This window comes from Lissotriton helveticus, chromosome 8, assembly GCF_964261635.1.
Source record: "Lissotriton helveticus chromosome 8, aLisHel1.1, whole genome shotgun sequence".
Lineage (NCBI taxonomy): Eukaryota > Metazoa > Chordata > Amphibia > Caudata > Salamandridae > Lissotriton > Lissotriton helveticus.
Genome location: NC_136069.1, coordinates 1,709,804,964 through 1,709,826,791, shown reverse-complemented (window position 1 = coordinate 1,709,826,791; position 21,828 = coordinate 1,709,804,964). Strand labels below are relative to the sequence as shown.

Genomic DNA, 21,828 nt, shown 5'->3' with positions numbered 1-21,828 from the left:
CACTTGTCTATGACTCAACTCAGCGGTGCTGAGGGTGTCGTCGGTGTTGGTCGAGACTCTGAGAGTGTTCCTGTGGACGATGGCGATTCCTCCTCCTGCTCCATTGGTTCGGTCCCTGTGAGTGATCTTGCAGCCTTCCGGGACAGCTATGGCTATGTTGGGTGCCGAGGCGGGGTTCAGCAAGGTCTCCGTCAGGAAGGCAACGTCTGGGAAGGTTGAGTCAAGTAGCTACCAGAGTTCAACTGCGTGTTTGCCGGCAGAGCGGGTGTTGAGAAGGATGCATGTGAAGCTGTAGTTCCAGCAGATGAAAGCTCCGTGGGTTGCGCTTCGGGGCGGCCAGGAAGCAGGTGTGTGATCGTCCGGTATTGAGTGCATGGAGGGTTCTGGCATTGTATCAGTGTTGGGCGTAGTGGCGTTCGTGGGGTCCAGGGGTCCTGGCGCTGGGCGCGGTCCAGGCGCGGACAGGCGCAGACGGGCTTGCCTTATCCGTGGCTTTGGCGCACCAGCGGCGCACCTGCTGCGCGGCCTCCATATGAGGGGATGTAGGAGGGACGAGCAGCTGGGAGGTGGGAGCGGGGTGGCGAATGAGATTGCAGGGGGGCGGGGCTGCTGGGACGCAATGGCGGGAAAAACAGGCGGGGCCACGGGGGAACTGGGCACAGGAAAGAAAAACATGTTTAGGCAAGAACTCAAGTACAGGCACAGAGGAATAAAAACAAGTCTGAGCAAGAAAGCAAGTACAGGCACAGAGGAATAAAAGCAAGTCTGAGCAAGAAAGCAAGTACAGGCACAGAGGAATAAAAGCAAGTCTGGGCAAGAAAGCAAGTACAGGCACAGAGGAATAAAAACAAGTCTGAGCAAGAAAGCAAGTACAGGCACAGAGGAATAAAAGCAAGTCTGGGCAAGAAAGCAAGTACAGGCACAGAGGAATAAAAACAAGTCTGGGCAAGAAAGCAAGTACAGGCACCAGGGAATAAAAACAAGTCTGGGCAAGAAAACAAGTACAGGCACAGAGGAATAAAAACAAGTCTGGGCGAGAAAGCAGGTTAGGCACAGGGGAAAAATACAAGATTAGGCAAAAACAATGCAAGCAGAGCCGTGCAGCAGCTTGGGGTGTGACCTGCCTGCGAGCAGGCTCACAGTTTGCTCTTAGGTGATCCATCTGGTTTTCAAGACTCTGATCCAACCCAGGGGCTCCCTGCACCAATACTCATGGCACTGGAGCCAGTTCCAAGCACGAAGGCTTGTTGTGTCCAGTCCGGGCACCAGCACAAAAATCATTTTCCTGCACACCCATGGACTTCACAAGAGGCCAGCTCAACACCAGAATTCGTCTTGCCTGTTTTTCTTTTCCCTCTTCTGCAAGTTCCACCATGAGAGAGCCTCTAATTACAAGTGGCCTGCCAGGCAGCACCTCTGCACCCTGCCCCCACGGCCTGAAAACACATACTCTGCTGGTTACCCCTTAGCCCAGGGGTCCTTAAGAATTGAGCCCCTAGTTGGGTTCCTCCTGACTTGTCCCCAATAATCCCCTTTTTCCCCAAGAAGGGACAGGATGTGGCTGAATGGGCTAGGGCTGTCATTATCAAATCTGGGGAACCAGGTTGGGGTGTCGGCAACAACGATCAACATCCTGTGATTCTGGGCAAATCACTTCATCTCCCCGTTCCTACCAAAAATAAATGAGTCCTTGAGTAACATCACTGGTGCCCATATAATGCACTCTGATACCTTCGGGTAAAGTTTGCGCTATATAAAAGTCAGGAAAAAAAGAACCCCTTGCAGACTCTGTTGTTTGAAAGATCCCTTTAAACTTTCACAGCTCAACCGGGTAGCGTTTGAGGCTACCAATGCGACCAGCACCTCTGAACCCAGACTCCTCAGGGCAGTGCGACCCAAACTGCTGGTGTTTTTTTGGACCCTTGGTCCTAACCACCTTAACCCGCAAACCATATCCTCTATGATCGAGTGCAAGTATACCTATTCAGTGTATGTTACTCCCATAGGATAACAATATCACATTTGAGGCTCATGTCTCAAATCTGACAACCATGTTTACTGTGAAAGTTGAAAACGCCTGAAGTACTTACCTAATGCCAAAGACCTTGGTGTCTAAAAGTGCTAGGTTGTTTTTCTAAATTGGTGTTGGATCTACTTATTGAGTGTATGTATGATTTAATCCTCTTAATTGACTTTAAACTCAAAAAATCTTCTTTTCAAAACTTTTTGATGTTTGTAAATTGAATTTTTAGGGCCCTGTGTAGACCCCCATTCCAATAGTACTTTAAAAAAACCTAGGTAGTTTATAAAAAGGCTTAAAAGGTTTTTTAAAATTTTATAAAGGTAATAACTTATAATTATAAGGCTTGGCACAATGGATGCTGTTAGGAATCTCAATCTGGCAGTATCCCTATGGGTCAATGATCTGAGGGTGTTGTGTAAAGCAAGAGGAATTAACTATAGAGTTTCAGCCTTAAATGATGAGTTTGAAGGAGCCCTCAGCTCTCATCAGAAGGAGAGACTAGAGAGGGAGAGCCATGTCTCAGAAGGTGCCCTAAAAGAAGGTAGGAATAAGACCCTAGCACAAAATGAAGAACATGGGGAGGAAGGTGAGAGCAAAATCCCCATACCCTTTCACAGACCTCCTCACCAGTGGGATGTGGCAGGAGTCACTTTAGTAGGCCCCCATTGGTAGGGTATTACCAATCCTGGAGGAAGAGCTTGGCCTACTTTCTCTGGAGGCGAGAAAGCTTGAACTTGAGGACAGGAGACTAGCCCTTGAAGAAAGAAGGTTGACAATGGGTGTTATGCCCAAAAGTAATGGTGGTAGCAACTTTAATAGAGAGAAAGAGGAATCTTTTGACACTAAGAAGATCCCCAAAGGGATTGCCCCAAGTATAGTTGTATAGATTACCTTAGCAAATAGTTAGCAGCCCTTGCGAGGGCCTGCAAAAGGAGAAGGATAGGTTGCCATCATTGGGTATCTCTTCTTTGGGAGTTAATCTTCGCAAAGGGAGACCTTGACAGAAGGATTTGGACTCACCATAGAAAAGTCTTGACTGAAGATTAGGGACATCCATAAAGGTCAAACCCAAACATGGGTGAACATTTTAGTCAAAGCCCTGAACCGCTGGATAAAAGGCAATGAGGTGCACACCTTTGATGGGCTGTACAGTTTTATTTTGAAGGAGCACATTTTAGCAAACTGTATCTCTGACAAGTTGCATCTGGGAGATTCAGAGCTTTCTAGCCCCAGAGAGCTGGGCTAGAAAGCAGATAATTAGGTACGGTCAAATGTACCCACGAAAACCCAGGGGTGACCTTAGGATGGGGGGGCTAGGCCGCAGAAAGCAAAGGGGGAAAATGATAAGCGCACCAAAGAGACTCCCTCAGGACCTCATTACCCTAAAAAGGAGGCAGTTCAAACACACCCAACCGCTGGCAAGCAGGGTTAATGGGACCCAGGTCTAAATAAATTCTTGAATAAGAGACTTTCTTTGACTACTGTTGGAAATGGCCCTTATTGCAGGGTTATCACCAAACTTTTTGTTTCTTCATCCTATTTTTTCCTGTTCTGTCTTTGTTGGTTTTAGGACTCTGGGGACTTTACCAGTGCTGATCAGTGCTAAAATGCATATGCTCTCTGTGCAAAATGGGTTTTGGATTGGTGTTTCCATGATTGGCATATTTAATTTACTGGTAAGTCCCTGGTAAGGTGAACTGAGGGTGCCAGGGTCTGTAAATCAAATACTACTAGTGGCCCTGCAGCACTGATTGTGACACCCACATGAGTAGCCCAGAAAAGGTAACTCAGGCCTGCCATTGCAGAGCCTGTGTGCAGTCTGGTGCTGACATGTCGACTTTGCAAGTGCACCGACTTGCCAGGCCTTAACCTTCCCTTTTCTTACATGTGAGTTACCCCTAGGGTAGGCCCAAGGTACCCCGGTGGGCACGATGCAGTGTATGGGAAAGTTAGGACAGGCACTGATGTGTGTAGCATGTCCTGATAGTGAAATACTGCCAGTTTCATGTTTCACTACTGAAATGCTATCTGGTCCATAGGAAAGCATGGGAGTTAATTTATAACATCTTATAAATATAAATTCCCATTGGGACCAGATAGGAAAATAAAGTTTAGTATGCCTGTACTCAGAATCTAAAGAAGCATATTTTAGTAAAGGTGATTTTTACATTCTGTATTTGAAAATACCACTTTCAGAAAGTAGGTATTTTCTTGCTTAGCCATCCTGTGTGCCTCTGACATGATTGTATTGACTGTCCGGCTTTGGAGTGACAGGGGCTGGGGATGAGTCTGGGTGAGTCAGGGCTGGGCTGAATAGACTTGGGCTCCATTTACAGTAGTGGAGGGAGATTTTCGTGAACCTGAATCGACCTGGTCTGCTGTAGACAATGCTGTCTCTGCCTCCTGCTGGGAAGCTAGCCCAGAGAGGACCAAACTGGTTTGGACTAATTACATACACTCTCTGCCAGAGAGGACAAATTAATTTGGAGTATAAATATTGGGGCCCAGATCCCAGAACTTTACAACTCTTTTGGACCAAGAAGACTTCCAATAAGAAGAGCTGAAAAAGTTGTGAGGAGGAAATACCACTTTGCTGTGTTGGCTTGCAGTGTCTGCTTCTGTCTTGGGCAGTGAAAGGATTGGACTGAACTTTCTTCAACTTCTTGATTGAGTTTCTCCAAGGGCTTGAGGTAGAGCTTGCCCCCTGTTCAAGAAGTCTCAGGAACAGCACAAACAGCAAAAACTTAAAGTTCTTCTCCCATCAGCACTAGGGACTGTGTGTTGTGTGCTGCAACAGAAGAAAAAGCAACCTAATGCTGTCTACCAAGCTGCTGCTGACTCCTAGTCCTGAAGGTACCGCAGAGCGCACCGCCGCATGCCGCACTGCGACCCTGTTCTCACGGACGCCACCACTCACCGCCACCACCAGGCTGCTGCTTGTTCTCCAACCTGTGGGCACCACACTTCGCTCTGCCTTGCTTCATGGTGCCACCTTGGTATCCCCGATGACGCCGCTGCATGCCGACATCGACGCGGATGCTTTTACAGTGGTTCAAGGGCACCGCGCCTAAGTTACACGATGCACAGTCCTCATCCCACACCGCATCCTTGACCTGCCGACGCCGGTGCTATTGACACCAGTTTGGCAGCTGACACCAGTACTTCAGCAACAATGATGCTGCTGCTTACACCATGACCTGCCAGCACCGCGACGATCACCGCATCACTTCACACCCCAGCCCTGGTCTCACCAACACCACTGAACAACATTCACTGAGTCGCTGCCTTCACCGTGACCTGAGGGCACCGCACGCCTCACTTCTGACCTTCGTACTGCACCATGATGTCTGCCGATGCCAGAGCTCTCAACTTCAACCACGAGGAGTTTGATCTGCAACTTGTGTGACTTCAAGGGTCCTACGACTCCTGCACCGATCTTCGGAACCAACGCCTGCGGATGCCGGCCCTTCGGGGCTCATCAAGAGATCGCTGACGCCCTACATTTCTGAAGGTACTGTTTTGCGGGTCTTTCCAACACCGTAGCTGGCCTGTGAGTGACACCGCAGCCAGGCAGCACTGTTTGGATTTGTTGTTCACGACACTGTGATAGCCCAGACTGAGCTATCGACTTCAAGTGACTGTATTTCAAGTCTATTTTGATTACTGAAGATTTATGAGAACTGTATGGTGGATTTTTATTGTTTTTGGTCTTGTTTTGGACATATAAAATATTGGATATTCTTCTAAACTGGTGTGGTGTCTTTTTGTAGTGTCTTCACTGTATTACAGTTGGTTATGGGCAAATGCTTTACACACTGCCTCCAAGATAAGCCTGACTGCTCGTGCCAAGCTACCAAGGTGGTGAGCAGGGGTTATTTTAGGATTGTAGCTGACTAATCCTAACTAGAAAGAAGGGTCCCTACTTGGAGAAAGGTGCACACTCTTACCAAATACAGACCCCCATTTCTAACAACTGTCAACAGGCAGAGGACTACAGAGAGGATATACCCTGTCCCAATAGAAAGAATTGCACTGGGCTGGCCAGTGTATCCTTTGGGGAGGACACCTCAGATGAGGAGTTCCTCCTAGCGATTAACTGGGAAAAGTGTCCAGGTGGTAAGTTGGTGATCTCTTAGCATACTAGTAAGCACTTCCAGCCTATTCAAGTGAATGTGATTCCCACAACAGCCCGAGAGACACAGGTGATGCCAGTCATTCCATAGTGGTTGACAGGTTAGTGTCCCCAGAACAGCATGTGCCAGGAGAAATAAGGAAAGAAAGGGTAGTCCCAGGGGAGTTCACAACCAGACCTGTAGCCTTAGTACCTCTAGAAAGAGGGGATACCTTTAGCTGGCATAGGGTGGTAATCAGTCCTGCCCTTCCCCTATATTAGAATCCTAGGCAGTCACCTTACAGAGATTGGTCTGATTCCAAGGTTGTCACCCTGGGCACCGCCCAACCCCAAGATTATTGGGCTCCTATCCCTAATGTTAGGAGACCAATGCCCCACTACAAAGGGGGGGAAAGGGTGAGAAAAGGAAAGGGAAGCTCCTCTTAACTAGAGATCCAGTAAGCCAAGGGTATTCTACCCCAGTAAGGGAAAACCCCAAAGCTGGCACTGGCGAGGCCTCTCCTGACCCCTAATAAGTCCTGAAAAGTCAGACAACTATTCAGAACCATGGTGCCACGCCTGCACAGACAGAAGGATAAGAGGCAAAGGGTATCTGCCACAAGAGGTGGTATCTCCCCATTCTGAACAGCACTGGCGGTTCCAAGAACCCACAGTTGCCCCTCAAGGTAGCTTGTCCATCCTATCAGTGGAAAGTTCAGGGTGTGGTTTTGGATACTGACAGCTGTCAGTAGCCTCTGTTTGCTGCTAACCTTCTTGATAGCCCTGTATTTGGCATGTGAACCAGACCCCATGGACAGAGGTAAATTAGGCCCCCTGACCCTGTTGGTCATGGTGGAGTGGACATGTTGACTGGGAGTGTGGGGTTGTAAAAGAAAGCAGAGCTTTTTGCAGACACCCCTCTCCCCCTCTTTTTGCCCCGATTTGAACACCTGGATGCTGGTTTTTGACTTTGAGAGTGTACTGAAGCCTGCCAACCCTAGTGCTACTGCTCTGTCCCTAAAAAAGAAGAGTGGAAATTAGCAATGCCAATAAACGAGGACTTTAACCCCCTTATAAGACCCTAGTCTAAGGTACCAGTGGTACACAGGGTATGGGTGGTAAAAGAGTCCCCAGGGCTTGCAGCACTATTTGCGCCACCCTGAGTGACCCAAGTAAACTACTGACAGCAGGCTTGCCATTGCCAACTGTTAACTGCAGAAACAGCGTAAACTGCTCCATTTTGGCTTTGCCCTCACCATGTGTGGCAAAGTCAGTGCACACATTTTAATATATGTCAGTCACCCCACGAGAATGCCTCATGAGCTCAGGAGCAGGGTACCTTATATTAAAGGTGTTGGTGTGTAAGTGCAAGCTTTTATGTCCCTTTAACACCCTTTACCATTAAAGGCTACTATAAGTGATAGACGGTCCGTAGGAAAACATGGGCCAGCACCCAGGCAAACCTGGGGTCGCAAGCTCCATTTTGGTACCACCTAAATATGTTGTGTTTGGTATCAAACAATGTGTCCTCTCACCCCTGACATGAATCTCGTGTAGAAGGTGATGTGGTGTGCACCCAGGTGGCTACCTTAAAGGTTGCCTACCTGGTTACCCAGGTTCTCTGTGCTCTGGCTCAGTGCAGGGAGAATATAATATTTCCTGGATACTTTCTAGAAGCTACAAAACTTCATAAAATGTACAGTGTCTTGCGGAGACTTACTGTCGCAGCCGTAGGATGTAAGATTAACACCGCTATTCCCCCTTGCAGTTATGCTAACTAGAAGGGCAATAGGAACCTAAGGCCTCATTTATGAGAAGTGACGTATCACTGTGTGAAACTAGCGATGCGTCACTTCTCAGTGCGCCCTCCTTGCGACATGATTGATGCGCCATATTTACTGTATGACGCATCATGTTGCCAGGAGTTACAGATACGTCAGTATTTCTGACATATCTGTAGCGCAAAAGTGATGCATTGCTGGAGTGTGTCACGAAAGTGACGCAACTTCAGCAATGGGTCATTTAACATGGACAAGTCCCATGTTAAATGTGCCTGCATCAGTCTTAAGCCTGCTATGAGGCAGGTGTAATATATTGACACATTTGCACCCTATAATTGGCGCAGTGAAATCTCTTAGATTTCACTGTGTCACTTCTACGTGACTTACTGACATGGGAACGCCCACCCTGCATATATTATACCTGACGCAGGTATTATGTAGCGTAGGGGTTTACAAAGTGAAGCATCTGCTTAGATGCGTCACTTTGAAAATATGGCACAACAGGAGGTATTTTTTAGGCCACCGATGCGTCACAAAAAGTGATGGATCTGAAGCGTAAAACTGTTGCAAGGCCTCATAAATAAGGCCCATAGTGAGTAGAAATCGGTCATACCTACTTTTAATACACAAAGGTAAGGCTTGTTAGAGGGCGCAGTTTTCAAAAGAATATATATCGACGAAGACTAGTCCTCATTAAAGCATCCCCCTCCAATCCAAATGACTCCTTCTAAAAAAGTGTTCTTTCACATGTTTGTGGTCCTACTTGCAGCTACTGTCTGGATTTCCAAATACATCTCCCCTACCTAAGTTAAAAAAAACTGTCCCTGATATATTTAAACCAGGGACTGTGAAGGAAATGACAGACCTTGATAATCTATTTGAATGTTACATAAATACTTTAAACATTACCTCTAGATTAAACCAGTCTGCTCTGTGCCAAGCTACCAGGGGGCTGAGCTCAGGTAGACAGAGTGAGATTTAGTGGTTCACCCTTACAAGGATTGTGGTTATTTTTTGAGGTGGGTACTTGCTAGCCTCAACTAATGCCCCCAATTTCTTTCACTGATTATCCTCTGACATCCCCATCCCAGTTCCATGGTACTGAAAAGGCAGCTGGGAAAGAAAATCCTTGTTCCAGTCAGAGTGAACTATTTTAGTAAATGATGGTGCCACTGTAATTCCGCAGGAATCCCATAGCTGAAACAGATGCCAGAAAACATCTGCTTTCAGCTTTTCGAGATCTGTCCAACTACAAGAGGTTTGTGGTCAGAATTCTGCATACACGCTCCTCCCTGATCAGCCTGGGACCTCCTCCCCTTTTCGTTTCAGCCAGAGTTTTAAATATCGGTTGACCACTGTTTAGGGTGTGATGACCCCCACTTAACTTACACCGGGGAGCCCCCACACCCTCTTTCTCATGCTATCTTTCAACCTTCCTCCAAAGTGGCTTTGAATGATCAGAAACCCCAATCGAAAATGTTTTAGTGACAAAACACTAGCCCAATAGTGTGTGGTAGATACTCCAAGAAACAGATTGAGTGCCCTGTGTGACCTCGATATATTCTCATATGCGTACAGAGTCAACGTTAAAGGAAGAGAGTTTTCATCCGTGGTACTCCACTTTACCTGTTATCATTGACTCCTTTTATTTATAACTAGCTTACCCGTCACACGTTGCTGCGATCTCAGAAGAAAAAAAATTCAAGTAAACTTGTTATGATAACATTCAATTTACATTGTGTCATTTTTATTGAAACGTATTCATTTTAATATGGAAAACATTTCAAAGTGTCGTTTTAATTCTATTTATTTATTCGAGTGCTTGTGGATACACGATATTTTTTGTTTTTCCGTCTAGTGCGTACACGAATAAATCAGAAGGTTTTCCGACGCGTGAGCTGGCCACATACAGTTGTCCATGTGAGAAGCACGGATTCTCCTAATCTAGCCCACACACTTGCAGCTATTGTCCTTGCGCTTTGTTGATGGTCATTGCAAAAGCGAGTCGCACCGGAAACTGTAAACGTTTGCATTCAAATGGCATATCTGTTGGGATCATTGGAATACGTGGCAAGAGTACATCTTCTCCCTTGAATTTCCCTTTTAAAATTGTAGCTTCGATGACATTTTTCATCATATTTTTCACTGAAAGTCTTGCACCATTGCAAAGTCGTGGTTGCAAATTCAGTATTCGTAAGATTATGAGGGCCCTGGGGGCCGATCTTTAAAAATGTTTTATGCCAGAAACCTTCGCGGGAGTGTACTCAACAACTTCCCAAAGTTTCATGACGATCGGATGAATGGTGTGCTAATGCATAAAGGACAAACAGACAGACAGACATACATTTGTTTTTATATATATAGAAATGTTTGAATTGTTATAATCATTAATATGATTAATATTAAAAGTACTTCTAAAATGATTAGCTTCAAAGCTACTTAATACATATGATTTGGTTTGGAACTTTGAGATCAATGCAACCAAACTGAGGCTATTGCACACCAGTGTGCGAGCCTGTGGAGGTGTCAATCATTCCGAAGGGGGCCTGCCTGGCACTGAAGGGGCAGTGAACTGTAGCTGGTTGACCCTACATTCTTCCCTGAGTTCCCCACGAAAGTGCTACTCACCAGCAAGAAGTGCTACCCACCAGCAGTGTGCAATATATTACTGGACTCAGCTACAGTGAACGCTTACCCATTGTAGGGGGGCAACTGCCCCTCACCAGGCTTTACGTAGATTTGAGGAAGGGGCACAGTCCTTTTTATCTTCCCTCCTAGGGGATGAGTTTACTGCCCCCCCCCCCGACTTCAATGTGTGTGCTGGAAGTAGATTAGGGCGTAAGCATTGCATGCATGTGCAGGTGTTACAATATTACATGAGCTTGTGCTTAGTGATTCAGGTCCTCTAGGAGGCTCAGTAATTGCAAAACAAGATGCAGCTCCCCCAGTATGTTGACTTTAGTGCCATGAAATGCCTCACCTAGCGTACCCTTCGGGCCCCAGTTACCCTCCTGGAGGGCTCCAGTGAAGGACACTTACATCCTGTACTGTGATCTGGTTGGCAGTTCTGCCAACAGGCAAGGGTTAGAGTGAAAGGGCCCGACTCACAAAGCTAAATTTACACTTGTGTGTAAGTTTACTACTTTTCGATATTCACTAATGTCAACCTAAACCAAAAGTTTCACTTTACTACTTTTCGGTATTCACAAAGGTAAGTTACTACTAGTAAAGATAGACTTTTGGTCTAAGTTTATCTTTCTGGATCCTGAAAATTAGTAAAGTTACAACAAAGTGTAAGTTTACCTTTGTGAATCAGCCACTCCTATGGCCCGCTGGTGTCTACATCTTACCTTGCTTTGATGCAAGTTCCCGACAGATGAGAGCAGCTTTGGTTGAACAGGGCTATGGATTTTAAAGATGGCGGGCTTCCAGTTGCCTCTGACCTTTGGTCAAGATCCTCAATGAACCAGACAGGAACACGACCCCCACCTTCTTTTACATTCCTCTGGAGAGCAGGAGAAGCTCTGCTTCACCACCCTCCATACAGGAGGTATGGCAAGGCACATGGCTCTACAACTTGACACAGTTTAGGAACATCCTGCTAACGGCGCCTGTGGACAAACAGAGGTGTTTTGGTGGGGCCTTGTTGTCTGAGAGTAGTTCCCATAACTCTATTCCTTATGGTTCTAGAGGTGTCATGGAATAGGAGCAGGACTGGACCCTCGTTTTCAAACCCAGGGCCTCATTCATAGTCTTTTGCCGTAGGGCAGCACCGCAAGCCTTTCTGCTGCACTGCCCTGCGCCACAAGAAAAGGGAAAGAATGCTCCCCTGCGATGGCACACAATGGGCTGCCATGCACCAACTCAGGTACCCTTGCGCCATGCTGCAAGGTTCTTTGCATTTAAGCGTGATTGTTTTTTGTGCAGGAAGGGACACCTTGCAGCACAAAGACAATCAATGGAGGAGATATCCTGTTTCTATCTGTGCAGCACATGTGGAAAAGGAAACAAACGAGAAGAAATAAGGTTATTTCTCCTCATGCAGAGGACAGTGGTGGTGAGATGCACACCGTTTTTTGCTCCATTTCAACTTTTACTTCATAAGTATTCACCAATTCAACCTTTTGCCAGCGTGCAAGCTTGCTCCGCGCTCCGCCCAATTGCGCTGCAATTATTAGAACGAACAGGAAGGAACCAGTCTGACTCTATTTCAAGCTGCACAGCCGTTTCCAGAGTATGAATCCAAGAAATCAAATTAGTATTCAACTTTTCATTTCATCCGCTTTTACTCTGTTCATTTAATCCTTTTTATCCATTGTTTTCTTTCGATTTATTTTATTCATTCTTTTATGCACTCGCGTTTTTCACACAAACACAGGAGAGTCAAAGTGTTTCCACAGGTCACGATTTATTTAAAACACCCAATGGATAAAAAGGATTAAATGAACAGAGTAAAAGCGGATGAAATGAAAAGTTGAATACGAATTTGATTTATTGGATTCATAGTCTGGAAACGGCTGTGCAGCTTGAAATGGAGTCAGACTGGTTCCTTCCTGTTCGTTCTAATAATTGCAGCACAATTGGGCGTCCGTTGAGCTGTGCTGATGACGGAGCGGTTCCGTCATGGCCCGCCCAGCTCGATAGAACGCTCATGCGCGGCGCGAATTCCGTGCCTGCGCTGAGCGTTCTATTGAGTGGGGCGGGCCGTGACGGAACCGCTCCGTCACGAGCACAGTTCAACCGACGCTGGTGACGGAGCGGTTCCGTCACCAGCATGCGGCCGCCGTGCGGCCGCCCCAAACAATTAGCACTGCGGCGGAATAGCCGCCTCAGTGAAGGTGTTAACGTGAAGAGGCTGCCTGCAGAGGCCCCTCCCGGACCTCCCTCGTGCAGACTGTGGAGCGGCCCATTGTCAGTCTGAGACTGCAGCGGGTTAGCACTTCAGAATGACAATGGGCCCTATTGTAGTGACAGCATGTGGGGTGCCTCCACCTGCATGGGACTAGGGCAAAGCATTCTGATTTTGTCTTGGCGCCCTGCTGGGGAAAATGAAAATAAAATAACTAACACCGTTTTCACTGCACATTTAAAAGACAGATTTCAACATACAAATAAAAAAATACTATTTATTAATGTTTATTGTTACTAGCACAAATCTTGATTGCAGAACGGGCCCGATGTCGCTTTGCAAAGTTGCGCGCATACTGAAAAACTGTGAAGTACACGATTGGTTCAACCTAATATAAACTTATTTTGACTTGCATTTATTTTGGTTGTCTATTTACTTACTTATATATTATTGTGCCACCTCCTCTGATATGTCTGTAAAACTTATGTTTTGACCCAAATTTCTGTCCTGAGTTTTTGTCCTGAATTTTGACTCTTTGTCCTGAATTTTTACACTGACCGCCCTGAATTTGCACCCTTCCAGTTGGTAACCCGAATTGCAGGGTGAGGCAATGTAGGGACTTGTGCTGCGTTGCCTTAGTCCATATTTACAAGGCCATGAAAAGTGATGCAGGGTGGCTGTACTTGGACTTGTAAATGAGCCCCTAAAACTGCACTAACCAAAATGTAAGACATTTGTAATGACCAAGTGGCACTCCTGCCAGGGCCAGGACGTACGAAAGGAGAGGTTGCAGGTTGACAAATGTCTTCCAACACACAAATTAATTTACAGGCGTATACATGAGCTTCACAAATAACTCCATCAGGAAGAGACCTTTGAATGAGCCACATTTCTTTATAACTCAGAGGGGTGATGAACGCACAGATGTGAATGAGATCCACATGAGCCAAGATGCTTTACTGGAGGACTGGACAAAGGACAAATATGCACCGGAATCCAGTTTCCAGGTGTTTTTTGTGCACTACAATCGGTGGGTTAGCAGAAAAACTGCATAACTCCTGTTTATTGAGCTCTGTGTAAAGTGCAGTGCCAACCACACCATGCTTTAGCCTTATAGTTAGGGCAGTGTGCTACAAAAAGCTTGGACTTTCAACTTTGTCTTTTAGAACCCTTCCAGTGGCACCGTGGAGCTGTCATCTTGTCTGCGTTGGGAAGCCCAGTCCACATGTGGGTGACGCTGGGAAGCCTAGTCCACATGTGGGTGGTGTTGGGAAGCCCAGTCCACATGTGGCTGGCGTTGGGAAGCTCAGTCCACATGTGGGTGGTGTTGGGAAGTCTAGTCCACATATGGGTGGCGTTGGGAAGCACAGTGCACATGCGGGTGGCCTTGGGAAGCACAGTGAACATGTGGTTGGTATTGGGAAGCACAGTCCACATGGGGGTGGGCTTGGGAAGTCCAGTCCACATGTGGGTGGCGTTGGGAATCCCAGTCCACATATGGGTGGCATTGGAAAGCGCAGTACACATGTGTATGGCATTGGGAAGCCCAGTCCACATGTGGGTGGCCTTCGGAAGCACAGTGCACATGTGGGTGGTATTGGGTAGCCCAGTCCACATGTGGGTGGCCTTGGGAAGCCCAGTCCACATGTGGGTGGCGTTGGCAAGCCCAGTCCACATTTGGGTGACGTTGGGAAGCCCAGTCCACATGTGGGTGGCATTGGGAAGCGCAGTCCACATGTGGGTGGCGATGCGAAGCCCAGTCCACATGTGGGTGGCCTTGGGAAGCCCAGTCCACATGTGGGTGGCATTGGGAAGCCCAGTCCACACTTGGGTGGCATTCGGAAAGTCCAGTCCGAATGCCATCCGAACCTTCAAGAGCCAAGCTGCCTCCAAATCAACCTTCAAGAGAAGCGCTGCTACCACCACCCACATGTAACACATGTGGGTGGTGTTGGGAAGTCCAGTCCACATGTGGGTGGTGTTGGGAAGCCCAGTCCACATATGGGTGGTGTTGGGAAGCCCAGTCCACATGTGGGTGGTGTTGGGAAGCCCAGTCCACATATGGGTGGTGTTGGGAAGCCCAGTCCTCATGTGGGTGACGTTGGGAAGCCCAGTCCACATGTCGGTGGCCTTGGGAAGCACAGTGCACATGTGGGTGGTATTGGGAAGCACAGTCCACATGTGGGTGGCGTTGGGAAGCCCGGTCCACATGTGGATGGCCTTGGGATGCCCAGTCCACATATGGGTGGTCTTGTGAAGCGCAGTCCACATGTGGGTGGCGTTGGGAAGCCCAGTCCACATGAGGGTGGCCTTGGGAAGCCCAGTCCACATGTGGGTGGCCTTGGGAAGCCCAGTCCACATGTGGGTGGCGTCGGGAAGCCCAGTCCATATGTGGGTGGCATTGAAAAACCCAGTCAACATGTGGGTGGCATTGGGAAGCCCAGTCTACATGTGGGTGGCCTTGGGAAGCCCAGTCCACGTGTGGGTGGCCTTGGGATGCCCAGTCCACATATGGGTGGTCTTGGGAAGCCCAGTCCACCTGTGGGTGGCATTGTGAAGCCCAGTCCACATGTGGGGGGCCTTGGGAAGCCCAGTCCACATGTGGGTGGCGTTGGGAAGCCCAGTCCACATGTGGGTGGCATTGGAAAACCCAGTCAACATGTGGGTGGCATTGGGAAGCCCAGTCCACATGTGGGTGACCTTGGGAAGCCCAGTCCGCATGTGGGTGGCATTGGGAAGCCCAGTCCACATGTGGGTGGCATTCGGAAAGTCCAGTCCACATGTGGGTGGTGTTGGGAACCCCAGTCCACATATGGGTGGCGTTGGGAAGCCCAGTCCACATGTGGGTGACGTTGGGAAGCCCAGTCCACATGTCAGTGGCCTTGGGAAGCACAGTGCACATGTGGGTGGTATTGGGAAGCACAGTCCACATGTGTGTGGCGTTGGGAAGCCCAGTCCACATGTGGGTGGCCTTGGGATGCCCAGTCCACATATGGGTGGTCTTGGGAAGCCCAGTCCACATGTGGGTGGCGTTGGGAAGCCCAGTCCACATGTGGGTGGCCTTGGGAAGCCCAGTCCACATGTGGGTGGCCTTGGGAAGCCCAGTCCACATGTGGGTGGCGTTGGGAAGCCCAGTCCACATATGGGTGGCATTGAAAAACCCAGTCAACATGTGGGTGGCATTGGGAAGCCCAGTCCACATGTGGGTGGCCTTGGGAAGCCCAGTCCACGTGTGGGTGTTGTTGGGCAGCACAGTGCACATGTGGGTGGTGTTGGGAAGTCTAGTCCACATGTGGGTGGCGTTGGGAAGCCCAGTCCACATGTGAGTGGCATTGTGAAGCCCAGTCCACATGTGAGTGGCGTTGGGAAGTCCAGCCCACATGTGGGTGGCGTTGGGAAGTCCAGTCCACATGTGGGTGGTGTTGATCAGTAAAACACTATTCTGCCCTTCTTTGCATAGTCTTCGAGAAATTAGGACATATCCTTCCAAACTGATACATTTATAGCTCCTTGTCCTTTGATACGAAGCACAATAGTCAAAATACCAGTCACTCAAGTTTTCTGAAGCTAAATGAGCTGATATTTTATTCCCGTGTTATTGACATTGTAGCACCTGCGCGATTAAGTGTTGAGAGACTGTATATGTCCACAAGGTGGTAGGGCTTTCTGTCTTTCGTGTTAAATATTTTAGGGGCAAGAGTTTCTACAAGTACACTTATCAACCTGAAAGATCCCACTTTCTGCAGCAGACATGGAGTTTATTCATTGTAATTGCCAATGTCATGCAGTATATAAACATATGTGTGTGTGTGTGTGTACACACACACACACACACATCATCATCACCCAATGCCATGAGACACCAGTGGCACAACATTACCCAATAATAATCACCACAGTACTCCCACAAACCAGTGCTGACCCCTGCACTTCAAATAAGGCATCAGAGACCCTTAGCTGACAAGCCTTTCTATCTTTAGGTTAAATACACTGAAAACTAAAGATTTTCTATACGCCATGGAGACCGAGGATTGGGTTCCATCTAAATTCTGTATAATTTGAGCGCTTGTGGCAGAAGGTTTACTATATGGAAGTTGTTTTTCCTATTTGCCCTCCCACACACATGAGGGTATGCGCAGGCACTCACACATACACGCAAGAAAAGTAAGGCACTCGCAGGCACAACAAAGACACACATGCACTGACACGAGCACCTACACTTGCACTCATACACTCACATACACACAGTCAGTTTTGCAGGCAAGTTCCACACACAACAATATTGTTATGAAGAAAGCGCACAACCATGAGTGCACCCACAAGCCCTCTGAGTTGGGCACTCTTCTGCATACGCCAACTAGCCTTGCCTTTCATACAAGAATCACTGATATAATGTTTTTAGGAGATACCCCTGACCTTATGCTGTGACATAGCGCCCTGAATCATTCAGAGTTGCAGATGTGGTTCAATGTTTCATCTCCCTCATTGCACAATCAATGAACTGTAAGCCAGTCTCTCATCTGATGATGCTGTTTACCTTTCAAAGTTCAACATATGGGCTGCCTCCAACAGCCACGGCTGCTCCATATACGAGCGGTGGGGCGGTGGGGCGGTGGGGCGGTGGGGCCGGGTGAGGGAGGATTTCCACAGACGACCACAAGGGAAAATTAATTATTTATTTAATGTTCCCTTGTGGTTGTCTCTCAAACTCCCCCCTCACCTGGCCTGACCCCCCCACCGGTCTTACCTGATGCGGCCGCGGCTGGCCTCCAATTAAATGTTCAAGTGCCAAGCTGCCTCCAATACAACCATCAAGAGAAGCGCTGCTACCAATCAAACCTTCATGAGCCAAGCTGCCTCCAATCCAACCTTCAAGAGAAGCGCTGCTACCAATCAAACCTCACGAGCCAAGCTGCCTCCAATCCAACCTTCAAGAGAGGCGCTGCTACTAATCTAACTTTCACGAGCCAAGCTGCCTCCAATCCAACCTTCAAGAGAAGCGCTGCTACTAATCTAACTTTCACGAGCCAAGCTGCCTCCAATCCAACCTTCAAGAGAAGCGCTGCGACCAATCCAACCTTCAAGAGCCAAGCTGCCTCCAATGCAACCTTCAAGAGAAGCGCTGCTACCAATCAAACCTTCATGAGCCAAGCTGCCTCCAATGCAACCTTCAAGAGAAGCGCTGCTACCAATCAAACCTTCACGAGCCAAGCTGCCTCCAATCCAACCTTCAAGAGAAGCGCTGCTACCAATCAAACCTCACGAGCCAAGCTGCCTCCAATCCAACCTTCAAGAGAGGCGCTGCTACTAATCTAACTTTCACGAGCCAAGCTGCCTCCAATCCAACCTTCAAGAGAAGCGCTGCTACTAATCTAACTTTCACGAGCCAAGCTGCCTCCAATCCAACCTTCAAGAGAAGCGCTGCTACCAATCAAACCTTCAAGAGCCAAGCTGCCTCCAATCCAACCTTCAAGAGAAGCGCTGCTACTAATCTAACTTTCACGAGCCAAGCTGCCTCCAATCCAACCTTCTAGAGAAGCACTGCTACCAATCAAACCTTTAAGTGCCAAGCACCCTCCAATCCAACCTTCAAGAGAAGCGCTGCGACCAATCCAACCTTCAAGAGCCAAGCTGCCTCCAATCCAACCTTCAAGAGAAGCGCTGCTACCAATCAAACCTTCATGAGCCAAGCTGCCTCCAATCCAACCTTCAAGAGAAGCGCTGCTACCAATCAAACCTCACGAGCCAAGCTGCCTCCAATCCAACCTTCAAGAGAGGCGCTGCTACTAATCTAACTTTCACGAGCCAAGCTGCCTCCAATCCAACCTTCAAGAGAAGCGCTGCTACTAATCTAACTTTCACGAGCCAAGCTGCCTCCAATCCAACCTTCAAGAGAAGCGCTGCTACCAATCAAACCTTCAAGAGCCAAGCTGCCTCCAATCCAACCTTCAAGAGAAGCGCTGCTACTAATCTAACTTTCACGAGCCAAGCTGCCTCCAATCCAACCTTCAAGAGAGGCGCTGCTACTAATCTAACTTTCACGAGCCAAGCTGCCTCCAATCCAACCTTCAAGAGAAGCGCTGCTACTAATCTAACTTTCACGAGCCAAGCTGCCTCCAATCCAACCTTCAAGAGAAGCGCTGCGACCAATCCAACCTTCAAGAGCCAAGCTGCCTCCAATGCAACCTTCAAGAGAAGCGCTGCTACCAATCAAACCTTCATGAGCCAAGCTGCCTCCAATGCAACCTTCAAGAGAAGCGCTGCTACCAATCAAACCTTCACGAGCCAAGCTGCCTCCAATCCAACCTTCAAGAGAAGCGCTGCTACCAATCAAACCTCACGAGCCAAGCTGCCTCCAATCCAACCTTCAAGAGAGGCGCTGCTACTAATCTAACTTTCACGAGCCAAGCTGCCTCCAATCCAACCTTCAAGAGAAGCGCTGCTACTAATCTAACTTTCACGAGCCAAGCTGCCTCCAATCCAACCTTCAAGAGAAGCGCTGCTACCAATCAAACCTTCAAGAGCCAAGCTGCCTCCAATCCAACCTTCAAGAGAAGCGCTGCTACTAATCTAACTTTCACGAGCCAAGCTGCCTCCAATCCAACCTTCTAGAGAAGCACTGCTACCAATCAAACCTTTAAGTGCCAAGCACCCTCCAATCCAACCTTCAAGAGAAGCGCTGCGACCAATCCAACCTTCAAGAGCCAAGCTGCCTCCAATCCAACCTTCAACAGAAGCGCTGCTACCAATCAAACCTTCAAGAGCCAAGCTGCCTCCAATCCAACCTTCAAGAGAAGCGCTGCTACCAATCCAACCTTCAAGAGCCAAGCTGCCTCCAATCCAACCTTCAAGAGAAGCGCTGCTACCAATCAAACCTTCAAGAGCCAAGCTGCCTCCAATCCAACCTTCAAGAGAAGCGCTGCTACCAATCCAACCTTCAAGAGCCAAGCTGCCTCCAATCCAACCTTCAACAGAGTGCTGCTACTGATCTATCTTCAAGTGAAGTGCTGCCTCCAATCTAACCTTCAAGAGAAATGCTACCTCCAATCCCATCTTCAACAGGTGTGCTGCTACCAATCCAACCTATAAGCCACATGTCGCCTCCAACCCAACTTTCAAAAGACATGCTGCCTCCAATACATATTTTAAGAGACACTCCGACTCCAATCTAAACCAACTTTCAAGCGACATGCTGTCACTACCTCATTGCATGATCAGCTGTTTGTCAGTCACTCTTCTAACAGTGATATTTGGCCCCCAAAGTTCAAGTGATGTGCTGTCTCTAATCCAACCTTCACAAAACACACTGTTTTAAGTCTAACCTGAGTTGTGCAGCTAAGTCACCACCAGTAAAGTGCAACCACCTCCTGAACTAGGAAGCCGGGTAGCACATCTGAAGAATGTCCTAGTCCTCTAGGGACACCGAAAGCAAGAAGCCTCCAACCCCAAAACAATAACTATTACAACCTCTAAGCTTTCTTAGGTAACTCAAAGCTCATTATCCCTCAGCTTCAGCTTCACATACTCCAGCAAGGTCAAATGTCCCACACTCCCTTTGGACAGGACACCAGGCCTTCCAGAATGTCACCTCACTCCCCAACATTCAGAGACGTCTTGTCTCCAAACCAACTTTTAAGAGACATGCTGTCTCAAATCCAACCTTCAAGTGATGGGCTACCAACACATATCTGGGCTGCTGGAAATTGAGTGCAATGGCTTTTGAGAGGCTGCCATTATTGTTTAGGACATAGACCATAGGAGAGGGTAACTGCTTCTGAGGACCACCCCAACTACTGAAGCTACTTACAGACAGTGGAGGAAAACCAGCCTTTTGTAAGCTGGGGCAGCAGAGCAGGGAATAGGGCAGAGCATCGGTCATTTGTCTATGCGACCCGGGTCCACCGGGCTGATGCTGGAAGAGGGTTCCCGAAAGCAAAGACTTTTAAAGACCAACAGTAGACCCCCAAAACTGAAAAGTGCTCATGAATTTTGCATCACAATAAATACAACCATTATGTTAACTGTGTGGTTAATGGAAGTATTCTCTTATTCATCTTTCCACACTCTGGTGGCCACAATGGATCAGGCTGTTGAGCCACCTCTGGTTCTCTAATGATGAGCTAATGAACCTCAAGGATATGAGAGTGACAGTGGCCTTTAACCAGCTCTGTGGGCTTTTAGATGCAGGTCTTTGGGCACGCTGACAAAGACCCTTCGCCAGGGGTACTTTATCAGGGCATCCAGGGACCTCAGGCCACTCTCCCCACTGCTAGTGGTCTGTAGGCTGACACTTGTGGAGTGATTGCAAAGACGCCTTTCACATAGCTTAAAACCAAACAGACAAAAGCAACAAGCACTGATCAACAATCGCTTATGAGGCTTTCGCAGCATATTGTGTGAAATGCACATAAGCGGTGAAGGAAGCTCTGAATACAACACACACACTAGAATGCTGTTTGCGATTGCCCACAGCAGCAGTCAGAGAGCAGTCATAGCGCGTCATACCTCTGTGGTGCTGAGCTGTGCACTCCGCCCAGGGGCTGTGCTTCTACACCACCTCAGGCCTCCCTGGAAAGACCCAGAGCTGGTGCATGGCTGGACACATTTTATGCTGTATACATGGGGCAGGCATCCAGGGGGGCGTGGCTTCTTACGTGCAAAGAGGACTCTAGAAGTTAAAGGCAGGACAACAGCCCTCACATGAGGGAGGACAAACAACAATGGAGATTTCACAAGAGTTTCGTGTCCAGAGGCAACTTCCATTCGAGGAGTTACCTCAGAAGGAACTTTGATATACACACTTGACTGCAACAGTGTTTTCCATTTTTTTAGTTAGTGCACTTTGGGTCCTGACCATGTGACAAGCAGAAGCTGTGCAGTAAGCTGGCCACGTGAGGTTTCAGCATGTTGCATATGAAGCCAGTCTCCTAATTTAATTATAGGTGCCTGGGGTGCACATGTTCTGTGAGCTGTGACAGAAGAAATAGTCATTTATTTTAAGAAAGTGATGCCCTGACAGTAGGGGGACAACATGTTCGACATATATGAGCCTTCATTTTGTGAA

General features: G+C 48.0%; 1 protein-coding gene across 1 annotated transcript in view; it reads right to left on the bottom strand.

Annotated features, from left to right (window-relative positions):
• LOC144773654 (tyrosinase-like) overlaps positions 1-21,346 on the bottom strand; it is a 190,876-nt gene extending 169,530 nt beyond the window's left edge. The window contains exon 1 of the mRNA XM_078658803.1: positions 21,270-21,346. The gene's annotated coding sequence lies outside the window, so the exon portion shown is untranslated. The remainder of the gene's footprint in view (positions 1-21,269) is intronic.
• Positions 21,347-21,828: the final 482 nt, after the last annotated feature.